This window comes from Oncorhynchus keta, chromosome 2, assembly GCF_023373465.1.
Source record: "Oncorhynchus keta strain PuntledgeMale-10-30-2019 chromosome 2, Oket_V2, whole genome shotgun sequence".
Taxonomy (NCBI): Eukaryota; Metazoa; Chordata; class Actinopteri; order Salmoniformes; family Salmonidae; genus Oncorhynchus; species Oncorhynchus keta.
In genome coordinates, this window is record NC_068422.1 from 63925136 (window position 1) to 63952219 (window position 27084).

Genomic DNA, 27084 nt, shown 5'->3' on the forward strand with positions numbered 1-27084 from the left:
GTATATTTAAAACCAAATACTTCTATACTTTTACTCAAGTAGCATTTTACTGACTGACTTTCACTTTTACTTGAGTCCTTTTCTATTAAGGTATCTTTACTTTTACTCAAATATGACAACTGGTTACTTTTTCTACCACTGATCATAAAAGATCAGAATTGACCTGCCTGTGTAAACGCAGCCATGGTGTCTTAAAATAAACCTGATGAAAAGTTAAGTAGATTTTATGATTCAAATGTCAGTGAGTTATTTTTGCAGCAATGGATACTTTTGTCCAAAGTTCAGATCGGAGAGAGTACAATTTAGTACATTCCTGTATAAGTACAAATCCCATCCCTGTCTTTTCCCTAGCAGAAAATGCAGAACATAGATAATACTGAATTATGGAAATTATTGTGTGGGAGGAAGAGGTCATAGACCTTATTACACAAATTGTCACTAAATGTACTTTTTTCACTGGATAATGTTTTTAATTTAACAACGAAGTGAAAGAATATTGTTTCAAGCACACAGCAGACACATAAGGTTAATTAACACAATAACAGAGAAAAACACATCTAAGTGCTGGCAATGTTGTCATTGTGAACAGATGTTTAGAGCAAGGGACCTGTGACGCATTTGGAATGTGTGGGACAACTGTCAACCGACAAAGATTCTTGTAGATCAAATAAAGGTGGTAATTTGGAGCAAATTCAGTGTGCGGGCCTCTCTGTTCATTTCAAGCATACCTATTATGTATATCAATTAGCACTAGCTTGGAACTAGCAACATGCAATACGGGTGTGACACTGCTGTAGCATGTTAGACAGACACAGCTGATTTATTGGTATCGCTTGTGGCTCTGTAGGTTTCTCTTTCAGGAGACATTTAATACACCCGATCTCACAATCGAGAAAAAAATATTATGTAATAGAAAACACTCTAAAGTTTCTAAAACCGTTTAAATTATGTCTATATGTAAAGCAGAACTCTCAGGGCAGCCTTTCTCCCAAACTCTCTCTTGTGAAGAGAAAAGTTGGGTCAACTTTGACGTCATGCCCCCCCCTCTTCCCAGGCAGCTACGGATCCAGGAACAGTCTCTTTCTGTTCAGCGCGATGTCAGCTTTCAAATGGCATGTTCATTGCGAGAATCCCACGAGCCCTGCACGTTTGGCGGGCGAAATTGCTCGTGTCCCTCTGAAAAACAGGCACTCTTTTGCGCGCGGCCGATTTGGAGTACGTCTTTTTCCATGATCCAGCATTTGAAGCTGGATTGTCTGTTCGCGCTGATCTTTGTTCTACATGCTAAAAACATCATAAAGCTCGATTTTTCACATTGTTTGACCAGTTTAGTGGACATATAATATGTAAATTGGAAGTTTTGATGCGCAAGAGTGCTGGACCAGAAGTCATTTTGGATGCATTTCAGCCGAAGCTGTTAATGTGCTAATACAGAGATACACAACGTGAAACCAAACGATGTATTGGGTAAGCATGACTCCTTCTATGTCTTCTGATGGAAGAACATCAAAGGTAAGGGAATATTTATGTGGTTACTTGGTGTTTCTGTGGACTCCAAACGTAGAGGAGACATACTGCTAATATCTGAGCGCTGACTCATAGTATAGCCCAGTGAACGATGTCTGTAACGTTAAAAATAAATGTAATACAGCGGTTGCATTAAGAAGAAGTGTATCTTTGTAAATATATGTAGAACATGTATATTTAGTCATGTTTATTGCTTGTTATCTGACGTTATCTGTCGGAGCTATCATAATTTCTCCTGACATTTGAGTAGCATTTTTTGAAATGTCGTCATTGTAAACAGAGATTTATGGATATAAATGGCATATTATTGAAAAAAAAATTAATGTACTGTGTAACATGTAATATTACTGTCATCTGATGAAGATTTTCAAAAGGTTAGTGAATTATTTATTTTTTAATCCTACTTTTTAATTTGATTTTTTCTGGGACAAAATGGCCGCCGCTTGCCTTTTGTTTCGGTGGTTATCTAATATAAATATGTGCTATGTTTTCGCCGTAAAATATTTTAGAAATCTGACTTGCTGGGTAGATTAACAAGATGTTTATCTTTCATTTGAGCTATTGGACTTGTTAATGTGTGGAGGTTAAATATTTTTAGGAATATTTTTTCGCATTGTGCGTTATGGTAATGAGCTTGAGCCGTAGTCACGATCCCGGATCCGGGATGGGGAGTTCTAAGAGGTTTTAACAATGAAGTGAAAGAATATTGTTTCAAGCACACAGCAGACACATAAGGTTAATTAACACAATAACAGAGAAAAACACATCTAAGTGCTGGCAATGTTGTCATTGTGAACAGATGTTCAGAGCAAGGGACCTGTGACGCATTTGGAATGTGTGGGACAACTGTCAACCGACAAAGATTCTTGTAGATCAAATAAAGGTGGTAATTTGGAGCAAATTCAGTGTGCGGGCCTCTCTGTTCCTTTCAAGCATACCTATTATGTATATCAATTAGCACTAGCTTGGAACTAGCAACATGCAATACGGGTGTGACACTGCTGTAGCATGTTAGACAGACACAGCTGATTTATTGGTATCGCTTGTGGCTCTGTAGGTTTCTCTTTCAGGAGACATTTAATACACCCGATCTCACAATCGAGAACTTCAGTGGAAATACCTACTGCCAACAACAAGACCTTATCTTCCGTTCATCTTTTGCTCATTCCTGACTTGTTTCCCAGTCCCTGACGCAGAAAAATATCCCACTGCATGATGTTGCCACCACCATGCTTCACCGTAGAGATGGTGCCAGGTTTTCTCCAGACGTGACACTTGGCATTCAGGCCAAATAGTTCTATCTTGATTTCATCAGACCAGATAATATATATTTTTCTCATGGTCTGAGAGTCTTTAGGTGCCTTTTGGCAAATTCCAAGAGGACTGTCATGTGCCTTTTACTGAGGAGTGGCTTCTGTCTGGCCACTCTACCATAAAGGCCTGATTGGTGGAGTGCTGCAGAGATGGTTGTCAGCCACTGTGTTCTTGGGGACCTTCAATACTGCAATGTTTTGGTACCCTTCCCCAGATCTGTGCCTCGATACAATCCTGTCTCAGACCCCTACGGAATATTACTTCAACCTCAATTTCGAGTCTCATAGCAAAAAGGTCTGAATACTTATGTAAATAAGGTATTTCTGTTTTTTATTTGTAATACATTTGCTTTCTAAAAACCTCTTTGTCACTTTGACATCGTGGGGTATTGTGTGTAGATTGATAAGGATTTTTATTTCATTTAATACATTTTAGAATAAGGCTGGAATGTAACAAATTGTGGAAAAAGTCAAGGGGTCTGAATACTTTCCGAAGGCACTGTATATATCACAGTCACAAGGCATATGAATTAACAGGTTACAGAGCAAACAACGCAATTATGACAACACATAGGTTGAAACAAATTATGCCTTTCTTTCTGGCTTGGCTTCCCCAGTGATTTTACCCACGCACCGCTACTGAAACACAGCACTTGTGTATGCAGATTTGGTAGGTGCAATACAGACTCTCTCCTTGGTGATAAAATGTCAGAGAGAAATGCAACAAAAATATGTTGCTTGATGGAAAGCGAAGAGGAGAGAAGCTGTGGGACAGACGAGAGGCGAAAAGAGGTAAAGAGAAAGGAGGAGCGAATATACCGGAAGGGGAGGAAAAGGAGGGGGAAAGGAGTGGATGATAGACGCAAATAACAGAGGCACGGGGGGTTAAAAGACGGGAGGTGTAGAATACAGATGAAAAGTAGAGGAAACCAAGCAGCGTTGAAAGCTCTCAAACTCATTTTAGGAATCAAAGAGGACAGAGAGAGATTAATTCATGATCTCACACTTCAAACAGCTCTGACAGAGATTATTCTGATGTGTGCCAAGGAAGACAATTCACTTACAAGTTAAAGAAATTAATGAAATGAACCGTAACATTTCAGCAGAATTTCCCGGTTGCAGATCAAGCTCATTTGCAGATGCACAGAGATAGCTGCAGTTACAAATCTGGAGACATTAAAGGAGACGAGTTTCTCTAAACTCCCCCTCTATTTCTGACCGCCCCACTAGGGGAATATACAAATGAAGCTGGTTACGGGAAAACTAGCGGAAAAAGAGAAATGGGATTAGGAATGGCACCCCTTGAAGCAACGAGCTGCACACAGATCCAACATCTCTCTTTTTGTGATTACACTTCAGACGAGATCTCTCAAGTACATCAGCACGAACAGACTGATCTGAATAAAGCAACGCAAAGATCTCAGATCCAGAGATTACACAAAGGATATATGACACCATTTGAACAAACATCAAAGTGTACTGTAAGTGTACAACAAACAGGCGTTGGATTTAAATCACAAACATTGGAATGCCCCCGAAACAAACATCTGCAGTAAATACTTAAACATGTACAATGGATTCAACAGCAGTACATCAGTTCACTATAGTACATTCGTTTCATTCAGTCTCTACATCTCTCAATCTGTTTCCACACTTCCAAAAATTCAAGAGAGGAATTGTAATCAAATGCTGCATTATGTGGGAGAGAACCAAACCCCAAGGGCTTGTTGACGGTAAAACAAGATAAGTGCACACGTCTCTAAGGATCAGTCAAGGTACAGAGCATGATATAAGCCTGGTCCTTCATCAAACCAACACCAGACCTGAGAGAGAGGATATCTAGTAGTGTAATTCACTTGTAATGTAACCCATATACAGTGACAGTAAATAATAAGAATCAATTTCCATTCATCCTTGGGCAAACAAACACAAACAAACCGTTTCTATTAAAGCATTTGACTAAGACTTGGGGGAATAAATGAGACTGCCTCATGATTTGGTGCATTCAAGTGAAGCTAATTAAGGACCAGAGGGCTGTTTTAATTAAATCATGTGAACCTGGGAGCAGACTGTCTTTTCTCTGCAGGTGGCTTCTAAAGACCGTGTGTTGTTGTTCCAAATTCCAGATGACATCTTTACCGTATTAATTTAATAAAATGCCACACAGATTATCTTTCCTCACAATGACATGATATACACTCAGTGTACAAAACATTATGCTCTTTCCGTGATATAGACTGACCAGGTGAATCCAGGTGAAAGCTATGATCCCTTATTGACGTCTCTTGTTAAATCCACTTCAATCAGTGTAGATGAAGAGGAGGAGACACGTTAAAGAAGGATTTTTAAGCCTTGAGACAATTGAGACATGGATTGTGCATGTCTCAATTGAATGGGTGAATGGGAAAGACAAAATATTTCTGCGCCTTTGAATGGAGTTTGGTAGTAAGTGCCATGCATACTGGTTTGTGTCAAGATCTGCAAAGCTACTGGGTTTTTCACACACAATAGTTTCCCATTTGTATCAAGAATTGTCCACCACCCAAAGGACATACAGCCAACTTGACACAAAGGTGGGAAGCATTGGAGTCAACATCGGCAAGCATGGAATGCTTTCGTTACCTTGTAGAGTCCCTGCCCCGACAAATTGGTGGGTGCAACTCAATATTGGAAAGGTGATCTTAATGTTCCGTACACTCAGTGTATTCATCACATTCTCTCGCACAACACCCTTTTTTTTCTCTCAGCACACCCAAAAGATGGCAAATACTCCTCTCGGTGCAAAAAAATAGACAATTGCCCTGTTTTTGATCGTGGGAGCTTCCAGTGAGCAGCACTTTACAGCCTCCTAAGAGGGAATTGTCATGGGGGCCCTGGTTTAGTGTATTAGGGCTGAGCGATATGGCCAAAATATGATATTACAATATTTTTCTAATTTCTGACATTATGGCGGTATTTGATTTTACGTTTTTGAATAACACAAGTTCGACATTTGCTTTATGAGTAGTGCATGACCCTCGGGTGGCAACACATACATTGTGATTTCAATGGGTCTTTCTCCATTCTGATTGTTTTATACTGTATAATCAAACTTCAACCAAATATAATTTTCCTCATCCATCAGGTCCTGCATTTACTACACTCATTTGAGATCATTTCCACATTGCCATGTAGTGCTGCACGATATGGGCGAAAACATCAAAGCCTTAAATATTGAAATTGCAATTTGACTTGCAATTTAGATTAAAACACTTGGGTGAACTGTTGGAATCATGGAAATAGAATGATTATTCTAATTCTATAATTAGAATATAATAGTGGGAACTTTGAATACAGTGTTGTTTGACAGGACAATTAATGAAAAAGCCAGGGAGGAGTTATTGTGACAAGGTAGAAACCAAAGTGTTGGTCAGGTTTTCCCATGGGACACTATAATCTTTGGCTACATTAAATGTTTTATCTTACTTCACGTAGCTAGCATATTCCTGCTTTGCCTATTCCTCTCTGATTTGGAAGATACTGTTGCACAAACAACATGCTGATTTAGGCCTCCACCAGCACGGGAATCAGGTTGTATAAGCTAGATAACTTTGCTCTGACTCAGTACATTTATTAGCCAGCTAGCCAGTTGTCACGACTTCTCCCGAAGTCGTTGCCTATCCTTGTTCGGGCGGTGCTCGACGGTCGACGTCACCGGTCTTCTAGCCATCATTGATCCATTTTTCATTTGTATTGTCTTGTCTTCCCACACACCTGGTTTCAATTCCATTCATTACCTGTTGTGTATTTAACCCTCTGTTTCCCCTCATGTCTTTGTCAGAGATTGTTTTATGTCAGTGTAGTTTTAGGGTTGTATGGGTCCTCGTACCCATGTTTATTTATGTATGTACATATTAGTGTTTGGAGCATGTTAAGTGGGCATTTATTAAAAGACTCCATTTACACTCTGTTTGACTCTCTTGCGCCTGACTTCCCTGCCACCTATACACATGACTCTGACAGAATCTCCGACCAAAAATATGAAGTCGGCAGGAGAAGACACTTCGCTCATGGAGGTGGAGGAACGCGTCATGGAACAAGCGGAGGAGATTGACAGTCTGAGCGCCGCCATGTATCTCATTGTCCAGAATATGGACCGCTGGGAGAGACAGGGAGTTTCACCAGCGCCTCCACCACCACAACCGGGATCTCCCTTGAACGCTATTTCTCCTCCTGAACCGAACAATATCCATTTATCCCTACCTACGGGATACAACGGAGATACTGCCGGCTGCCAGGGTTTACTCCTTAAACTGAACTGGTATCTGGCCAAGGTCTCCCCAGTACCAATCGGACCGTGAGAAGAGTTGCGCCCTCGTCTCATGCCTCACCGGGAAAGCCCTGGAGTGGGCCAGCGCTGTGTGTAGAGAGGGTTAAATACACAACAGGTAATGAATGGGATTGAAACCAGGTGTGTGGGAAGACAAGACAAAACCAATGGAAAATTAAAAATGGATCAATGATGGCTAGAAGACCGGTGACGTCGACCGCCGAGCACCGCCCGAACAAGGAGAGGCAACGACTTCGGTAGAAGTCGTGACACCAGCTAACTAGCGATTAGCGGCTAATATTATTTATTTTAACCACTTACTGTCTACAAACCAGCTGTTTGCAGACAGTAAGATAAACAAATTAATAGTGTCGTTATAAAACGCCTGTGCTTCTGCTTGAGCATCTGCTGCATTTTTTTATTTTGTATTTATTTATTTTTATTTCACCTTTATTTAACTAGGTAGGCTAGCTGAGAACAATTTCTTATTTACAACTGTGACCTAGCCAACATAAAGCAAAGCAGTGCGACACAAACATCAACACAGAGTTACACATGGAATAAACAAACACACAGTCAATAATACAATAGAGAAAGTCTATATACAGTGTGTGCAAATGAGGTAGGATAAGGGGGTGGGGCAATAAAATGGGCCATGGGGGTGAAATTATTACAGTATGTAAAATTAAACACCGGGGTGATAGATGTGCAGAAGATGAGTGTAGTAACAGTACTGGGGTGCAAAGGAGCAACATACAAATATGGTGATGAGGTAGTTGGATGGGCTATTTACAGATTGGCTATGTACAGGTGCAGTGATCTGTGAGCTGCTCTGACAACTGGTGCTTAAAGATAGTGAGGGAGATATGAGTCTCCAGCTTCAGTGATTTTTGCAGTTCGTTCATGTCATTGGCAGCAGAGAACTGGAAGGAAAGGTGGCCAAAGGAAGTGTTGGCTTTGGGGATGACCAGTGAAATATACCTGCTGGAGGGTGTGCTGCGGGTGGATGCTGCTATGATGATCAGTGAGCTGAGATAAGGCAGAGCTTTACCTAGAAACGACTTATAGATGACCTGGAGCCAGTGGGTTTGGCGATGGATATGAAGCGAGAGCCAGCCAACGAGAGCCTACAGGTCGCAGTGGTGGGTAGAATATGGGGCTTTGGTGACGAAACGGATGGCACTGTGAAAGACTGCATCCAATTTGCTGAGTAGAGTGTTGGAGGCTATTTGACATTACCGAAGACATGGATCGGTAGGATAGTCAGTTTTACGAGGGTATGATTGGCAGCATGAGTGAAGGATGCTTTGTTGCGAAATAGGAAGCCGATTCTAGATTTGATTTTGGATTGGAGATGCTTAATGGGAGTCTGGAAGGAGAGTTTACAGTCTAACCAGACACCTAGGTATTTGTTGTTATCCACATATTCTAAGTCAGAACCGTCCAGAGTAGTGATGCTGGACGGGTGGGTAGGTGTGGTCAGCGATCGGTTGCATGCATTTAGTTTTGTTTGCATTTAAGAGCAGTTGAAGGCCACGAAAGGAGAGTTGTATGGCAGTTAACACAGTATCCAAAGAAGGGCCAAAAGTATACAGAATGGTGTCGTCTGCGTAGAGGTGGAGCAGAGAATCACCAGCAGCAAGAGCGACTTCATTGATGTATACAGAGAAAAGAGTCGGCCTGAGAATTGAACCCTGTGGCACACCCATAGAGACTGCCAGAGGTCCAGACAACAGGCCCTCCAATTTGACACACTGAACTCTGTCTGAGAAGTAGTTGGTGAACCAGGCAAGGCAGTCATTTGAGAAACCAAGCCTGTTGAATCTGCCGATTGCAATGTGGTGATTCACAGAGCCTTGGCCAGGTCGACGAATACAGCTGCACAGTATTGTCTCTTATCGATTGCGGTTATGAAATCATTTAGGACCTTGAGCGTGGCTGAGGTGCACCCATGACCAGCTCAGAAACCAGATTGCATAGAGGAGAAGGTGGGATTCGAAATGGTTGTGATCTATTTGCTAACTTGGCTTTCAAAGACCTTAGAAAGGCGGGGTAGGATAGATATAGGACCGTAGCAGTTTGGGTCTAGAGTGTCTCCCCCTTTGAAGAGGGAGAGAGACAACTCAAGCAGCGGAGTTAACTATAAAAACGGACCATACACATGAAGGAGTGGCGGATCAACCAAACATTGAAATAATGTTATAGAAGGTAAAGTAAAAACCCAAACCGGTCCGTACATCAATACCGGTATATTGTAAAATACAGTTTAACCTCCAGCCTTACATTGGGTGAGTAGACCACTTCATGGTAGAAGACCACTTCATGGTAGAAGACCACTTCCTGGTAGTAGACCACTTCCTGGTAGTAGACCACTTCCTGGTAGTAGACCACTTCCTAGTAGAAGACCACTTCCTGGTAGAAGACCACTTCATGGTAGAAGACCACTTCCTGGTAGTAGACCACTTGCTGGTAGAAGACCACTTCCTGGTAGAAGAAAACTTCATGGTAGAAGACCACTACATGGTAGTAGACCGCTTCATGGTAGAAGACCACTTCATGGTAGTAGACCACTTCATGGTAGAAGACCACTTCCTGGTAGTAGACCACTTCATAGTAGAAGACCACTTCATGGTAGAAGACCACTTCCTGGTAGTAGACAACTTCATAGTAGAAGACCACTTCATGGTAGAAGACCACTTCCTGGTAGTAGACCACTTCATGGTAGAAGACCACTTCCTGGTAGTAGACCACTTCATGGTAGAAGACCACTTCTTGGAAGAGGACCACTTCATAGTAGAAGACCACTTCATGGTAGTGAATGGGCTACACATTCTGGCTCTGTGTTTGTGTGTGCATGAGTGTGTGCGTGCGTGCATGCTTGCGCTGATGGAGGTCGTCATTGTCGATTGTCCGGTGGGCCAGAAGATGTCTTCTACCCAGGGGCTCAGAAGAGTCTGGGCTGATTCCCCCATCAAGACATCTCTGCCCTAGACACCTAACCCTCTATACTCAACTCAGAGCATTTTGAGATGGAAGGGTTATAGCATGACGAGATGAGCGGGATGAGCACACTCAACACCAGGAAAAAGAGACTGAAGAACACTGGCTACTTTTTATATTTAGACTGAAATTAGACTGGTTTTCTAATGAACCCCAAGGCAGCTGTGGTTTGTCTTCAACAAGTGAGGATAATGGAACTGTGGTTGGTCAGCCAGGTCTTTGGCACAACCTCCTCAGAGTTAGAACCTTTACATAACAAACTTTTACAAAGAACTCTAAAATGAATCATAAACCCTGTGAGTTCATCCATTTTTCATGTATGTTGTTTGCTATGGAGCAGATTCCATTAATGAATGTTTAAAGCTGCTGAAGCTGCTTCTACCATCCTCCTACACATCCTCTGGGGTGCTATGCTGTACTTCACTGTGGCTGACCCTGTGCCCCTTTCAAGTGGTGTGTGGTGTCTGAGTTGTGGGGAGCAGAGCAAAGACACATTTCGATTATAAAAGATGAACATTAGAAAAGGATCTATCGAAAAGGATCTATTCTATTTACAGAGCTAGAGATCTACAAAGAAGCATAGCACATAAACATGATTCACCTGCCCGGCCATATCTCCCCAGGCTCCATTCTGGTTCCTTTCTTCCTCTAGATTCACCCTCCAATTCCAGTACACCCTGATCCCCGTCTCCTCTCAAAAACCGTGTGACGGATCAGGGTGACACACACTTACATGCCTGACCTTAAAAAACAATCACTTTATTGCTCTAAGAGAGGAAGGACTGAGCCGCAGTTGAAGCACTCCCTCATAGGGACTCAGTGGTCTGTCTGGTTAAAGCCTCTCAAACAGTCCGCACATCATCCGATTATAGTCACTAATAATTTCATAACCGAGTTCTCATGTCTCATTACCTTCAAGCCAGCTACAGACAGGTCATTTCCCCCCAAGCTCTCGCTGGCCAAATGAGGAACATCTAATCTCCACTGAGCTTGAGCAAATCACAGAGAATGTCCATAACACAGTGAGTAATGGAGTCTATAAATGAGGACCTTTTCTGGCTGGTTATTTGTAGAGAGATAGGGATCTACAAATAACTATTTTCATCTTAAGAACCTTTTTTGGAAAGGTATAGAGTTCTACCTAGAACCTTTAACATCATAAGCAGGGTTATTTGATGATTCTTTGGGAGGCAAGAAGGAGTCTTTGGAAGGCAGGAATCTGAATAATATTTTTATTGTATTATTTTATATTTATATATTATATATATATATAGTATATATATTTATAGTATATATATGTATATATATATATATAGTATATATATATACACACACTGCTCAAAAAAATAAAGGGAACACTAAAATAACACATCCTAGATCTGAATGAATGAAATATTCTTATTAAATACTTTTTTCTTTACATAGGTGAATGTGCTGACAACAAAATCACACAGAAATTATCAATGAAAATCAAATTTATCAAGCCACGGAGGTCTGGATTTGGAGTCACACTACAGGCTGATCCAACTTTGATGTAATGTCCTTAGAACAAGTCAAAATGAGGCTCAATAGTAGTGTGTGTAGCCTCCACGTGCCTGTATGACCTCCCTACAACGCCTGGGCATGCTCCTGATGAGGTAGCGGATGGTCTCCTGAGGGATCTCCTCCCAGACCTGGACTAAAGCATCCGCCAAGTCCTGGACAGTCTGTGGTGCAACGTGGTGTTGGTGGATGGAGCGAGACATGATGACCCAGATGTGCTCAATTGGATTCAGGTCTGGGGAACGGGCAGGCCAGTCCATAGCATCAATGCCTTCCTCTTGCAGGAACTGCTGACACACTCCAGCCACATGAGGTCTAGCATTGTCTTGCATTAGGAGGAACCCAGGGCCAACCGCACCAGCATATGGTCTCACAAGGGGTCTGAGGATCTCATCTCGGTACCTAATGGCAGTCAGGCTACCTCTGGTGAGCACATGGAGGGCTGTGCGGCCCCCCAAAGAAATGCCACCCCACACTATGACTGACCCACCGTCAAACCGGTCATGCTGGAGGATGTTGCAGGCAGCAGAATGTTCTCCACGGCGTCTCCAGACTGTCACGTCTGTCACATGTGCTCAGTGTGAACCTGCTTTCATCTGTGAAGAGCACAGGGCGCCAGTGGCGAATTTGCCAATCTTGGTGTTCTCTGGCAAATGCCAAACGTCCTGCACGGTGTTGGGCTGTAAGCACAACCCCCACCTGTGGACGTCGGGCCCTCATACCACCCTCATGGAGTCTGTTTCTGACTTTTTGAGCAGACATGCACATTTGCGGCCTGCTGGAGGTCATTTTGCAGGGCTCTGGCAGTGCTCCTCCTGCTCCTCCTAGCACAAAGTGGAGGTAGCGGTCCTGCTGCTGGGTTGTTGCCCTCCTACGACCTCCTCCACGTCTCCTGATGTGCTGGCCTGTCTCCTGGTAGCGCCTCCATGCTCTGGACACTATGCTGACAGACACAGCAAACCTTCTTCCCACAGCTCGCATTGATGTGCCATTCTGGATGAGCTGCACTACCTGAGCCACTTGTGTGGGTTGTATACTCCGTCTCATGCTACCTTTAGAGTGAAAGCACTGCCAGCATTCAAAGGTGTCCAAAACATCAGCCAGGAAGCATAGGAACTGAGAAGTGGCCTGTGGTCCCCACCTGCAGAACCACTCCTTTATTGGGGGTGTCTTGCTAATTGCCTATAATTTCCACCTGTTGTCTATTCCATTTGCACAACAGCATGTGAAATGTATTGTCAATCAGTGTTGCTTCCTATTTGGTCAGTTTGATTTCACAGAAGTGTGATTGACTTGGAGTTACATTGTGTTGTTTAAGTGTTCCCTTTATTTTTTTGAGCAGTGTATATATAGTGCCAGAGCATTAGTATTTACATCAGTGTTTAAACTTTAACATCAGGAGTTTGAGTAATCAGATTTTAAAACATTTACAAAGATAGGGTTGAGAATGTCTCAACTGTACCTGGGAATATGTTTTGCATGTATCTGGTAATACCTTAATTATTGTTCTTTTACAATACTTTGGTGATTTTATTGATTAGAGAGTAGGATAGTAGAAGGGAGCAAGAGTCTATTTCAGTGTATTGTATGGAACACCAAACCAAACGATCATTATCATATTACTCAGCATCATTTTCAGAATGTTTTGTTTCAATATCTGTGTTTTTGCATGTACATTGATTGTGTTAGAGCCAATTTGAACATATTTATGTAACAGAGCTCCATGTACGTTTGTGTAAATATATGAAATATTAATGTATATGAGGAAATATTACATACGTACCTTTATGATTTATATTTACCTGATTGAGATGAATTCATTTGTTGTTAGTTTAACTTAGTTTTTGCCTCCCCCCATATTATGGAAGCACAAATGTGCTTATAATTGGAACGTTTGAGAAATGGAATTCATAACACAGCGCTGTGAAAACAATTAAGTAGTTTAAGTTTGGGAAACACTGAGATCCTATGCACAATGTAGCTTAATCATATGTCTAATATTTGTCCTAACGTGGAAATGCAATGCACAACGGAACGCAACTAAAGGATCTAAAGATACTGCGTGTTTAAACATTATTAAAGGGGACACAACTTATAATGGGATGAAATGTTTAAAACGCATCTAAAATGCCAAACTTGCACATGTTCAATTCAAAATGGGTCAATATGCTGAAATGGATGACTGTGTTTTAAAGCATTAAAGGAGGTCTAAAGAGGCATTGCGTTTAACAATCAAACCAACAACTGTGTCATTGTAAATTGAGTGAACTAACAGTGAATGATGGAGGATGAAATCCCAAATAAGACCCCACTGGAGAAGGCAGAGGAGCATTTAAATTCACTCAATGCAGCCCGGAGAGGCAAACTTGGAGTGTGTACACGCAAAATTAATGAAATAAAAGTCCTTCTTGTTGATGGAGGAAATGTTGAAACTGTGAATGAGGGTCTTGAAGCATTTGATGCTGTTCTCAATGAATGCTCATGAATCTGTGCTAGAGCTGGTCACAGAGGAGGAACAGGAACATGAGAGCAGTAACTATTATCAACCAAGAATGAGGACTTATGAACACTTCCTGAAAGAGGTGGAAATATGAAAAAAAGATGAAGTTGAGCCACAAACGCTCATTGAACCACAAGACAGCATTTCCAATGTGTCAAAAATATCAAGTAAAACAAAGTACTCTAAGACTGTGTCCTCTGTACTCCTAAAAGCTGAGGCAGAACGAGCAGCTCTACTAGCTTCGCCAAGCATCATTACAGGACAAGCATGCATTGGAACTGGAGAAAGCTCAATTGGAACAACAGAAAGCTCAACGGAATGTTAGGATGGAAAAAATGGCACTGGAAACGAACATAGCAGCATATAATGCCAGACTGAAGGTCCTGGAATCCCATGCTGTGGCAGCCCACTTACAAAGCCAAGAAGATGGAATTAACTTTTGTTTTGAGAACCAGGAACCCGAGGTCTATGAGGAACCTGAACCATCACCTGTTGAGTTATGCAGAGGCTATGCAGAGGCTAAGAGGTTGTTAATAGAACACTTTGGCAATGAAATCAAAGTCACCACTGCTTACATGGAAAAGGTTTGGAACTGGACAAACATCAAACCGGATGATGGAAAAGGACTGGGTGGCTATGCACTCTAAGAGGTTGCTGTATCGCTATGCAAGACCTGGACATGGAAGAGCTTATAATCTTCCCTCCAACATAAAGTTGATCATGTCAAAATGTCCCTACAAACTAAGGGGGGAAAAAAGTCTATCGCATGTGGTATTTTAGAGAGAAGCAACCTGAGGCCCCAGTTCAGTGATCTTGTGACATTCACGGAAAAAAAGGCCAAAATATTGCAGGATCCGTTGTATGGAGATATTCAAGATCCCCTGTCCAACAAAAAGTTTTAAAAAACCAAAACAGCAGCTGACTTTAAACAGCAGTTCAAGTCCAAGAGTAGGGGAAGCAGCTTTGCCACTGCAGTAGCTGTCGTGAAAGATTGCGACTCTGATGCTCCCAGTATCTCATGTGTATTTTGCTTTACGGAAACATGGCTTACTGGGAAGACGCTATCCAGGGCGGTACAGCAACGGGTTTCTCCACGCATCGCGCGGACAGAAACAAACATCTCTCTGGTAAGAAGAGTGGCGGGGGCGTATGCCTCATGACTAACGGGACATGGTGTGATGAAGGAAACATACAGGAACTCAAATCCTTCTGTTCACCTGATTTAGAATTCCTCACAATCAAATGTAGACCGCATTATCTTCCAAGAGAATTCTCTTCGATTATAATCACAGCCGTATATATCCCCCCCAAGCAGACACATCGATGGCTCTGAACTTTATTTAACTCTTTGCAAACTGGAAACCATTTATCCGGAGGCTGCATTCATTGTAGCTGGGGATTTTAACAAAGCCAATCTGAAAACAAGACTCCCTAAATTTTATCAGCATATCGATTGCGCAACCAGGGGTGGTAAAACCTTGGATCATTGTTACTCTAACTTCCGCGACGCATATAAGGCCCTGCCCCGCCCCCTTTCGGAAAAGCTGACCACGACTCCATTTTGCTGATCCCTGCCTACAGGCAGAAATTAAAACAAGAGGCTCCCACGCTGAGGTCTGTCCAACGCTGGTCAGACCAAGCTGACTCTACACTCCAAGACTGCTTCCATCACGTGACTGGGACATGTTTCAGTATTGCGTCAGATGGGAATATTGACGAATACGCTGATTCGGTGTGCGAGTTCATTAGAACGTGCGTCGAAGATGTCGTTCCCATAGCAACGATAAAAACATTCCCTAACCAGAAACCGTGGATTGATGGCAGCATTCGCGTGAAACTGAAAGCGCGAACCACTGCTTTTAATCAGGCAAGGTGTCTGGCAACATGACTGAATACAAACAGTGCAGCTATTCCCTCCGCAAGGCTATTAAACAAGCTAAGCGTCAGTACAGAGACAAAGTGGAATCTCAATTCAACGGCTCAGACACAAGAGGCATGTGGCAGGGTCTACAGTCAATCACGGACTACAAGATGAAATCCAGCCCAGTCACGGACCAGGATGTCTTGCTCCCAGGCAGACTAAATAACTTTTTGCCCGCTTTGAGGACAATACAGTGCCACTGACACGGCCTGCAACGGAAACATGCGGTCTCTCCTTCACTGCAGCCGAGGTGAGTAAGACATTTAAACGTGTTAACCCTCGCAAGGCTGCAGGCCCAGACGGCATCCCCAGCCGCGCCCTCAGAGCATGCGCAGACCAGCTGGCCGGTGTGTTTACGGACATATTCAATCAATCCCTATACCAGTCTGCTGTTCCCACATGCTTCAAGAGGGCCACCATTGTTCCTGTTCCCAAGAAAGCTAAGGTAACTGAGCTAAACGACTTAGCACTCACTTCCGTCATCATGAAGTGCTTTGAGAGACTAGTCAAGGACCATATCACCTCCACCCTACCTGACACCCTAGACCCACTCCAATTTGCTTACCGCCCAAATAGGTCCACAGACGATGCAATCTCAACCACACTGCACACTGCCCTAACCCACCTGGACAAGAGGAATACCTATGTGAGAATGCTGTTCATCGACTACAGCTCGGCATTCAACACCATAATACCCTCCAAGCTCGTCATCAAGCTCGAGACCCTGGGTCTCGACCCCGCCCTGTGCAACTGGATACTGGACTTCCTGACGGGCCGCCCCCAGGTGGTGAGGGTAGGCAACAACATCTCCTCCCCGCTGATCCTCAACACGGGGCCCCACAAGGGTGCGTTCTGAGCCCTCTCCTGTACTCCCTGTTCACCCACGACTGCGTGGCCACGCACGCCTCCAACTCAATCATCAAGTTTGCGGACGACACAACAGTGGTAGGCTTGATTACCAACAACGACGAGACGGCCTACAGGGAGGAGGTGAGGGCCCTCGGAGTGTGGTGTCAGGAAAATAACCTCACACTCAACGTCAACAAAACTAAGGAGATGATTGTGGACTTCAGGAAACAGCAGAGGGAACACCCCTATCCACATCGATGGAACAGTAGTGGAGAGGGTAGCTAGTTTTAAGTTCCTCGGCATACACATCACAGACAAACTGAATTGGTCCACTCACACTGACAGCGTCGTGAAGAAGGCGCAGCAGCGCCTATTCAACCTCAGGAGGCTGAAGAAATTCGGCTTGTCACCAAAAGCACTCACAAACTTCTACAGATGCACAATCGAGAGCATCCTGGCGGGCTGTATCACCGCCTGGTACGGCAACTGCTCCGCCCTCAACCGTAAGGCTCTCCAGAGGGTAGTGAGGACTGCACAACGCATCACCGGGGGCAAAACTACCTGCCCTCCAGGACACCTACACCACCCGTTGTTACAGGAAGGCCATAAAGATCATCAAGGACATCAACCACCCGAACCACTGCCTGTTCACCCCGCTATCATCCAGAAGGCGAGGTCAGTACAGGTGCATCAAAGCTGGGACCGAGAGACTGAAAAACAGCTTCTATCTCAAGGCCATCAGACTGTTAAACAGCCACCACTAACAGTGTGAGTGGCTGCTGCCAACACACTGTCATTGACACTGACCCAACTCCAGCCATTTTAATAATGGGAATTGATGGGAATTATGTAAATATATCACTAGCCACTTTAAACAATGCTACCTTATATAATGTTACTTACCCTACATTATTCATCTCATATGCATATGTATATACTGTACTCTACATCATCGACTGCATCCTTATGTAACACATGTATCACTAGCCACTTTAACTATGCCACTTTGTTTACTTTGTCTACACACTCATCTCATATGTATATACTGTACTGATACCATCTACTGTATGCTGCTCTGTACCATCACTCATTCATATATCCTTATGTACATATTCCTTATCCCCTTACACTGTGTATAAGACAGTAGTTTTGGAATTGTTAGTTAGATTACTTGTTGGTTATCACTGCATTGTCGGAACTAGAAGCACAAGCATTTCGCTACACTCGCATTTAACATCTGCTAACCATGTGTATGTGACAAATAAAATTTGATTTGATTTGATTTCTGATTTGATTTGATTTGATTTGATTTTGTGCTGGTGAGCATTTATTGGTTGACTGCCAACAAGTGAAGGCACAGCCACACAAGTCCAAGGTAGAGTTTCTGAGATCAAAATGTCTTTGTTTTGGCTGTTTGGTGAGAGGACACTTAAGTAAAGAATGTAAAAGAAGAATGACCTGTCAAATAAAGCACACCACTATCCTGCACATTGAAGGAAGAGAGTGATTTAGATCTCAAAAGGCAGATATGAGTGGTGTAGCAGTAAAGAAGGGGGAGACTGTCAGCAGTGCTCTTGTTTCATTGGGAAATGGTGAAGTTAGCGGTGCCGGTACAGATTGTGCACTTGCAATTGTGCCAGTTCAAGTAACAATGGCAAATGGAAGCAAGTCTGTGTTAGTTAACCTTTGCATTTCTCGATTCTGGTAGCTCAGCAACATTTTGCACGGCGAGACCCATGAGGCTGCAGGAAGTTAAAGGCAGTGAGACTGAAATTCTGCTACGCACAATGGGACAGGAGAGTCCTACCAAGAGCTTTGAGATATCTGGATTAGAGATTGGCAATATGGAAGGTGACACATTTCTTGCATTACCAAAGGTCTACACCCAGAATAAGATCCCAGTGACGAGAGAACATTCCCACTCAAAGATCTCAAAAGGTGGCCATACCTGAAAGAGGTTCAGTTGAAGGAGATTGATGCAGACGTCGAACTCCTGATTGGCGTAAATGCTCCAAAGGCAATGGAACCCTGGCAAATCATAAATAGCCAAGGCAACGGTATGCAGTGAAAACCCTCTGTGGATGGGTGATGAACGGTCCTCTTAACAATTGTACCATGGCAGAAGAATCTGGGTGTCCTACGGTGATGGCCAATCGTATCTCAATGGCAGACCTGGGGGTTCTTCTTGTAAATCAGTACAACCATGACTTCCCTGAGAGAGAGTATGAAGAGAAAAGTGAGATGTCAGCTGAGGATCGTAAGTTTATGGAGATAGTATCAAGCTCCAGAGTCCTCAAAGACCATCACTACTACTTACCGTTGCCCTTTCACAACAAATATGTAGTCCTGCCAAACAATCGTGACATGGGAGAGCAGCGGGCTCTAAATATTATCAGGAAGTTCCAGAAGGATGAAGGTTAAGCTGCAGACTACAAAGGCTTCATGGAAAAGTTGAAAACAAAAGGTTACGTGAAAAGGTACCACAAGAACAGCTCCTCAGAGAGAAAGGCAAGGTATGGTACATACCACACCATGGCGTTCACCATAAGGACAAAGGAACAATGCGAGTGGTGTTTGACTGTTCATCATCTTATAAAGGCACATCTCTCAACAGTGAACTCCTTCAAGGCCCTGACCTGGCAAACACGTCTTGCTAAGATTGAGGGAAGAGCACATTGCCATGATATAGCAGATATCAAAGGAATATTCCATCAAGTATGTGTCAATGAAGATGACTTAGACTTCCAGCGTTTCCTTTGGTGGCCAGACTGGGATACGAACAAAATGTTGGAGGAGTGAGTGAACAAGGTTATGGCACGTCATGCTACCTTAGGTTCACAGATGGTATGGAAATCAAGGGTGACTCCACTTAAGCGGATAACGATCCCCAGACTGTAACTTGCCGCAGCAACATTGGCAGTGCGAGTGGACAGGATGTTAATGTTGGAACTCCAGATAGAACTTGAGGAGTCAACTTTCTGGACAGACAGTCAGTCTGTGCTAAAATACATCCGCAATGATACCAAGAGATTCCATACCTTTGTGGCTAATAGGGTTGCTATGATCCGTGACCTATCGAAAGCAAAACAGTGGCGGTATTTGAACTCCAAACACAACCCAGCCGATGATGCCTTGAGGATTACATGTTGAAACTTTCCTGAACTCAAAGAGATGGCGCAAAGGACCAGAATTCCTGGAGAAATCAGAAACACAATGGCCAAATGTCCCCAAGGAGCTTGGCTCCATCCCTCCGGATGATCCAGAGGTGAGAAAAGACGTCACCGTAAACAGTACAAGTGTGGGGGGAAAAATAGTCCGACCAGCAAATTGAGTACTATTCAACATGGAACAGCTTGAAGAAAGCAGTTGCCTGGATACTGAAACTGAAGAGACTTCTTCTACAGTTAAGCCAGAAAAGGAAAGTTCTCACAAAAACTGATCCAGGTTCAGATCAGAGTTTAACAAACTCACTGAAGGAACAAATTGACAAGAAATTGCACTAGTTATGAAAGGAAAACAATGTGCCAAGAGAAGCGGCTCAATCTGTAAGCTTTATCCAATTGTTGACAATGGCATTCTAAAAGTGGGAGGAAGGTTAAGCAAAGCTTCTATGCCTACGGAACTAAATAATCCTATGATACTGCCCAAAGACTCATACATCTCCAGACTGATCTTACTCCACATCCATGAGCAGGTTGGCCACTCTGCGAGAGGTCACATGCTTTCTAGACTTCACCAGCGATATTGGACACCCTGTGCCAATCCTTAACAAGGAAGATCCTTAAGAGGTGTGTCTTCTGTAGGTGGATGCAAGCTAGAGCTGGAGAACAGAAGATGGCCGACCTTCCACAAGATGGTGTCACCTGATTTGCCGCCTTTCATCCATGTGGGCATAGATTACTTCGGCCCCATAGAGGTGAAGCGAGGCCGCGTTCATGTGAAGCGGTATGGTGTGACCTTTACTTGTGAGTCGAGCTGTCCATTCAGAAGTTGTTAGTTATCAGGATACCGATTCCTGCATCAATGCCCTGCGCAGGTTCATCAGTCGAAAGGGCCCAGTAACAAGTATCAGAACAGACAATGGCACCAATTTTGTTGGAACACAGAGAGCTAGGAGAAGCTCTGGAAGAGCTGGAACACAACAAGATTCAATATTAATTACTGAAGGAAGGAGTGAAAACAGGGGAGAAATAATCACGAGAGTGATACGGTGTTGTATTCTCAAGTCAACATTTAGTTCAATCATTTCACAAAAGTAACACATTACATAACAGAAAACTCATTATACAAATAACACAGCAAAATATCTTATTAACAACACGCATGTTCATTCACAATCGACATAAAATGGCAGCTACTCTCAGTACGACGCTATCCTTCACTTCAACCGAGCAGGGCTAATATTACTCTCTTCAAACTTAACTCTAACTTCCTCAAGACGTTACTAAAACACACCTTAAACACTCTTGACATGTTCGCTAGTTATAACATTTAAATTACTATTTTCATCATCAATAAAGTACCTGAAAACAGGGGAGAAATAATCACAAGAGTGATACGGTGTTGTATTCTCAAGTAAACATTTAGTTCAATGAGAAAAGACCGCAAATTTCCCCAGGAATATGCGTGGAGACCAGAGCAATCGATCTCCGGCTCATTAGCTTAAGAGCATTTCGTAGATCACAGATTAACACTTTTAGGCACCACAAAATAAAGTAATCAATATAACGTTTACACATTACTCTCACAATTCGTACCCTTTGACAGATTTGAACTTTAACACAATTATATGAATGTTATCAATCTCTATCAACTAATACTGAATGCATCTTTTTAACCTTAGATGTTTTAAGATCCTCACATACTATGAACTTACTAATACTTTTCAATGTATAACAGGCTATGAATATGTCCTTTAACCTGTCACAGTGACAGTGTTTCCTAGTCTCTGTGCAGTGGGCAGCTGGGAGGAGGTGCTGTTATTCTCCATGGACTTTACAGTGTCCCAGAACTTTTTGGAGTGCAAATTTCTGTTTGAAAAAGCTAGCCTTTGCTTTCCTAACTGCCTGTGTGTATTGGTTCCTAACTTCCCTGACAAGTTTAAGATGGTGAGGAAAGCACTTTTAAATGTTCAATATATGCATTGACCAGCAAACCCACTGCAGCCTACCTCACTAGCTCACTCTCCATCCCTGCTTTGGACAATTAATAACATGACTCTCGTACTTTGCCATTTTCCGTTATGATTGATATTAACGATGAAATTAGATATTTGTCTCTCTCTTGTGTACCGCTGTTAAGTACTGCGAAAAAAATAAAAATAACTGGGAAAATAAGTACTTAGAACTACCAATTATTATAGATAAATGTTAAAGGAAAGGGTAAACACAACACTGGACTGAACCCCCTAATTGTCAAACTAATATTAAATGTACAACAATATAGAGAATACATGACTATAGGTATGCAATATGGGTGTATATCCACTGCACACTTCTTAGGTGTGTAATTGACATGACCAAGGAGGTATTGAAATCTTACTTTTAGAAAAATGTATGTAAAATCTTGTGAGAAGAAAATGGACAAACTAAAGGGTGTGCAATATATAAGGGTAGTCAGTGGACGTTATGGACCTATTTTGACGTCAGTATGTCATATGACCAATGAGCTATTGAAATTCAAAAATGTTAACAAATCATTTAAATTTAAAATTTGTCACTATGTTGACGGTCCCTAACTGCTGTTGGTGGACGTAAGGAAAACTCTGTCGAATATCCAATCTGAAACTGTCTTTACCTCGGTTTTAATCGGCAGGTGATGAAATAACTACATGTGTGGTTTCACCTCCAAATCACCGAATTTACTAGGTCTTTAAAAGCTCTACTTGGTGACAGTCTCTGCGGTCCTATAGCTATAAGAGATGGTCCCCAATGATATTGCTTTTACTACAGGCTATGGTTGAAATGTGCACATTCACTTCCATAACACTTGTTCTAGGCTACCACCATATAAGATAAATATCCACAATAATACAGAATGCCCTTGCAAAATGTAACTTCCGTTAAAATGCAGTAAAACTGCAGTACAATAAAAATAATGGTTGTTAAATTCATGATCTGGATTGCTTACTGAGTTGCCTTCTAATGGTAATTTTTCAATATCCTAAACAATCCACCAGTATTTACAAAACCCTATTTTATCGTATACATTATCAGTAGTTCGTCCCAAAAATATATTATATTTTTCCAATTAGCAATTAGCGTAATGCGTGCAGTAATTGTATTTAAATTTCAGTAGCTAAATAAGGAGGTATGCATATTAGTTTCAGCTAATGCAATGGACAGAATCAATCAGTCGTTATAATCAAGAACAATCATCAGAAATCACGTGATATGAATTAGACAGTGGGGCGCCGCCTGACCCACAAGTTGGTCAGAAGGTTCAAATCAACGTTTCATATCAATCTTCCCAAAAGGCGGTAATGCATTTTTTTTATTGTGCTGAAACTAGAAGAAAATCCTCTGATGTCCTTTACCTTCGTCAAAGGTACGTAATGGATCTGTAGGTGTTTTAACCCCGGGGTAGCCCGCTAATATGACCCATAGTAGGGAAGAACATTTCTTGAGAGTGCAATTCGATCTACAGTGCATCTACATAATATGATAAGGACCTTATGTTAATAATTAAATAAAAAAACAAAGGTTCAGTTGATACACACCTTGTTAGGGTTAGTGTTGCCATGTTACAGCGTTTGTTGACGGAAATCAAGAGCTAGTTGGCTATCTTATCTCGCATGCTCCGAGACACGGGGTTGATGAACAAAGTGCAACAGGTTCTGAATAAATATGGAGTGAGGGATTCCACAAGCCTTCTGGAAGACCTGTTGAAGGAGAAAAGTGGAATACGTTTTGAGGGAATATGGAATGGGGGAACCTTTGGAAGAGCTACAGAAGGAAGGTGAGGGTGAATGAATTGTGGTGGCAGGTGCAGTGATGTCCGTGGAGAAGGAGCTGAGTGTAGGGAGAAGCGGTGTGGTGCGTAAGGTTGGCGCCAAGTGCAAAAAGAGGGATATGTGCTCTAGTAGTTCAGAGATGGAATCTGACGAGAGTATGGATGTAGTACCTGCGGTGAGGACAGCAGAGTTCTGGCCTCGTCCCGAGGATGATTCTGGCCCAGTGGCAGTGAGATTTGTGGAGAGAATGGCTCCTTGTCAGGTTGGGTGGAGAAGAGGTTGGGGACCGTGAGAGTAACTCAGAGTGGAATAGTGATGATTTGTTATTTCTTCAGTCCATAGGGTGCGGACACTCCAGACCATGCGATTAGGGGCAAGAAATGTGACAACGGGTTGACATTAAGTGATGAGGAGGATCAGTTGAAATTGAAGATTCCCAGTGTATGTGAAGCCCACTGTTTAGCGCGACGCAGATCTGGTGGAGAGTGTGAGGAAACAGAGATGACATTGTCTGCCCTGATGAGTTTTGATGTAGCTGTCAATCTGTCGACTCGGACCATAGGTCCGGCGTAGGATTAGATTGTGTTAAATAGTGGAATGGGGTAGTGTTTTTTTGTTAAAGAGGGCCAACATTTGGCAGGGCAATTTTTATTTTCATTACCCAATTTTGTATTACCACATCAAGAATGTAATCGGTAGGTAGGTCACGTATGGCCTCACACACCAACACAGTAAGTGGCGGTGTATGCACCTAAAAGTTGGATGCAATCCGCCAACCAAGTCCTGAAGTAGAAGTAGGTGGTGGTAGTACACCAATAGGTGTACAGTAGTCTGCCATGAAACCTTAAAGAAGAAGAAACAGAAATTCCAGCTAAAACATGGATTGGAATCTGTGCTTCACACACAGCAATAGATCTCTGCATTCAGGCAGCCTCCTAGAGCGCATCCATCAACATTCCATATGGCAGTTGGGGCAGAGCGCCTGGTAAACTACACAACAACACAGCTGAAAAACAACAGCAGTTTCTAAAAATGTACACGTGTTTTTTTAAATGTTTATTTTTGATTTTTTTAACTGCTAAGTGACAGGCACTGTTCTCCTGCATTCTTGTTTTACTTTTGTAAGAGAAGCAGCGGTTTGTTGGGGAGAAGAACGACAAGGGAGAGATTTGCTACTGTAGCTAGCTGGCTACTGTAGTTATATATTTGGCCAATTCCTGCTCCTCCCCAACACTCATTCTAACGTTACACCTCTCAACACCCTTTTTAATTATTAATGATCTCTTTTTGCAGGAATCTTCTAGCTCGGATGGAGGAGGGAGCAAAAAGAAGTACAGTTGTTATCCAGCCTGCTGACTAAGAAATGTAAATGTTTTGCTCTCTCTCTCTCTCCATCTGTCTGCCAGATTGCTGAGGGGCAACATAGTCAATCTACTTACTAGGCTACTAGGCTTACTAAGTCCAACTTAGTGAAGTCCTTAGGTAATGGTTAATCATGATTCGTCTCTGACTTTACAGTTCTTGAAACATGTCAATGACCTGATGCCTGGCCTCTACAGCAGTGCCTGGCCACCCACTCAGCTACCACTGATCTATTGTACCACACCCTAGGGAAAGGAGAAAGCAGAACCACCCCTCCTTAAATCCATACTCATTGACAATACGTTATGTGCGAAATGTTGATGTGTGTTATTCTGATCTTCAATGTGTGTTGATTCCTACTAACCATCTTTGTAAGAGCTAGGTTTGTACGAGCTATGCTGATGAGCATTAAATGTTTTTCTCTGCATCAGGTCTCATGGAGACTGGATTCCTCAAGAGACATGCTACATGATTGTCTGATCCTACACTCTTAGAAAAACATTCTAAACTCCAGTAAATCAGTGATTATATTTTTGAAAATCTGTCACAAAGTATGACCACGCTTAATAGAGAGAGATACAGTATGAGGTCGTATACAAATGTAAGCAACGTTTGAAATGATTCTGTTTTAGTTAAATATTATATCCGTTTGGGCTTCTTGTGGTCAATTTTCAGGTTACATTTTTTCCGAATTATGTCCCGCCCCCTGACCATCCTCTCAAGAAAACACGTGGCTGCATCTAGTTGATGATCCCTGCCATAGGAGAACCCTTTGGTTATATCTGGAAGCCAAAATGGTTCTACCTGTAACCAAAAACGTTTTTCCTATGTGGGACAGCCGAAGAACACTTTTGGAACCCTTTTTTCTAAGAGTGTAGTGTAAGTGGATCAAATTGAAATAGCACCGCTTCTAATAAGGAAAATTAAATCCTATTTCAACTTGCCCCTATGCTTCTTACAAAGCCACTCCTTCGTTGCCCGGGCGGTGTGTTTGGGATCATTGTCATGCTGAAAGACCCAGCCACATTTCATCTTCAATGCCCTTGCTGATGGAAGGAGGTTTTCACTCAAAATCTCACGATATATGGCCCCATTCGTTCTTTCCTTTACACAGATCAGTCGTCCTGGTCCCTTTGCAGAAAAACAGCCCCAAAGCATGATGTTCCACCCCCTGCTTCACAGTAGGTATGGTGTTCTTTGGATGCAATTCAGCATTCTTTGTCCTCCAAACACAGCGAGTTGAGTTTTTACCAAAAAGTTATATTTAGGTTTCATCTGACCATATGACATTCTCCCAATCTTCTTCTGGATCATCCAAATGCTCTCCAGCAAACTTCAGACGGGCCTGGACATGTACTGGCTTAAGCAGGGGGACACGTCTGGCACTGCAGGATTTGGTCCCTGGTGGCGTAGTGTGTTACTGATGGTAGGCTTTGTTACATTGGTCCCAGCTCTCTGCTCTCTCTCATTCACTTAAAAAAAAAAAAAAAAGGTCCCCCTGTGTGGTTCTGGGATTTTTGCTCACCGTTCTTGTGATAATTTTGACCCCACGGGGTGAGATCTTGCGTGGAGCCCCAGATCGAGGGAGATTATCAGTGGTCTTGTATGTCTTCCATTTCCTAATAATAATTGCTCCCACAGTTGATTTCTTCAAACCAAGCTGCTTACCTATTGCAGATTCAGTCTTCCCAGCCTAGTGTGGGTCTACAATTTTGTTTCTGGTGTCCTTTGACAGCTCTTTGGTCTTGGCCATAGTGGAGTTTGGAGTATGACTGTTTGAGATTGTGGACAGGTGTCTTTTATACTGAT

General features: G+C 42.6%; 1 protein-coding gene and 1 long non-coding RNA gene across 2 annotated transcripts in view; one reads left to right on the plus strand and one right to left on the minus strand.

The window, feature by feature from the left end:
* The window catches only part of si:ch211-186j3.6 (neural-cadherin), a 239580-nt gene that overhangs the window by 195184 nt on the left and 17312 nt on the right, over window positions 1-27084 (minus strand). The gene's annotated exons all lie outside the window — the stretch shown is intronic.
* On the plus strand, window positions 23727-26698 carry LOC127912022 (uncharacterized). The gene is made up of 3 exons (XR_008080160.1): window positions 23727-23918; window positions 26390-26460; window positions 26605-26698. It is a non-coding gene; the product is annotated as an uncharacterized LOC127912022 (long non-coding RNA).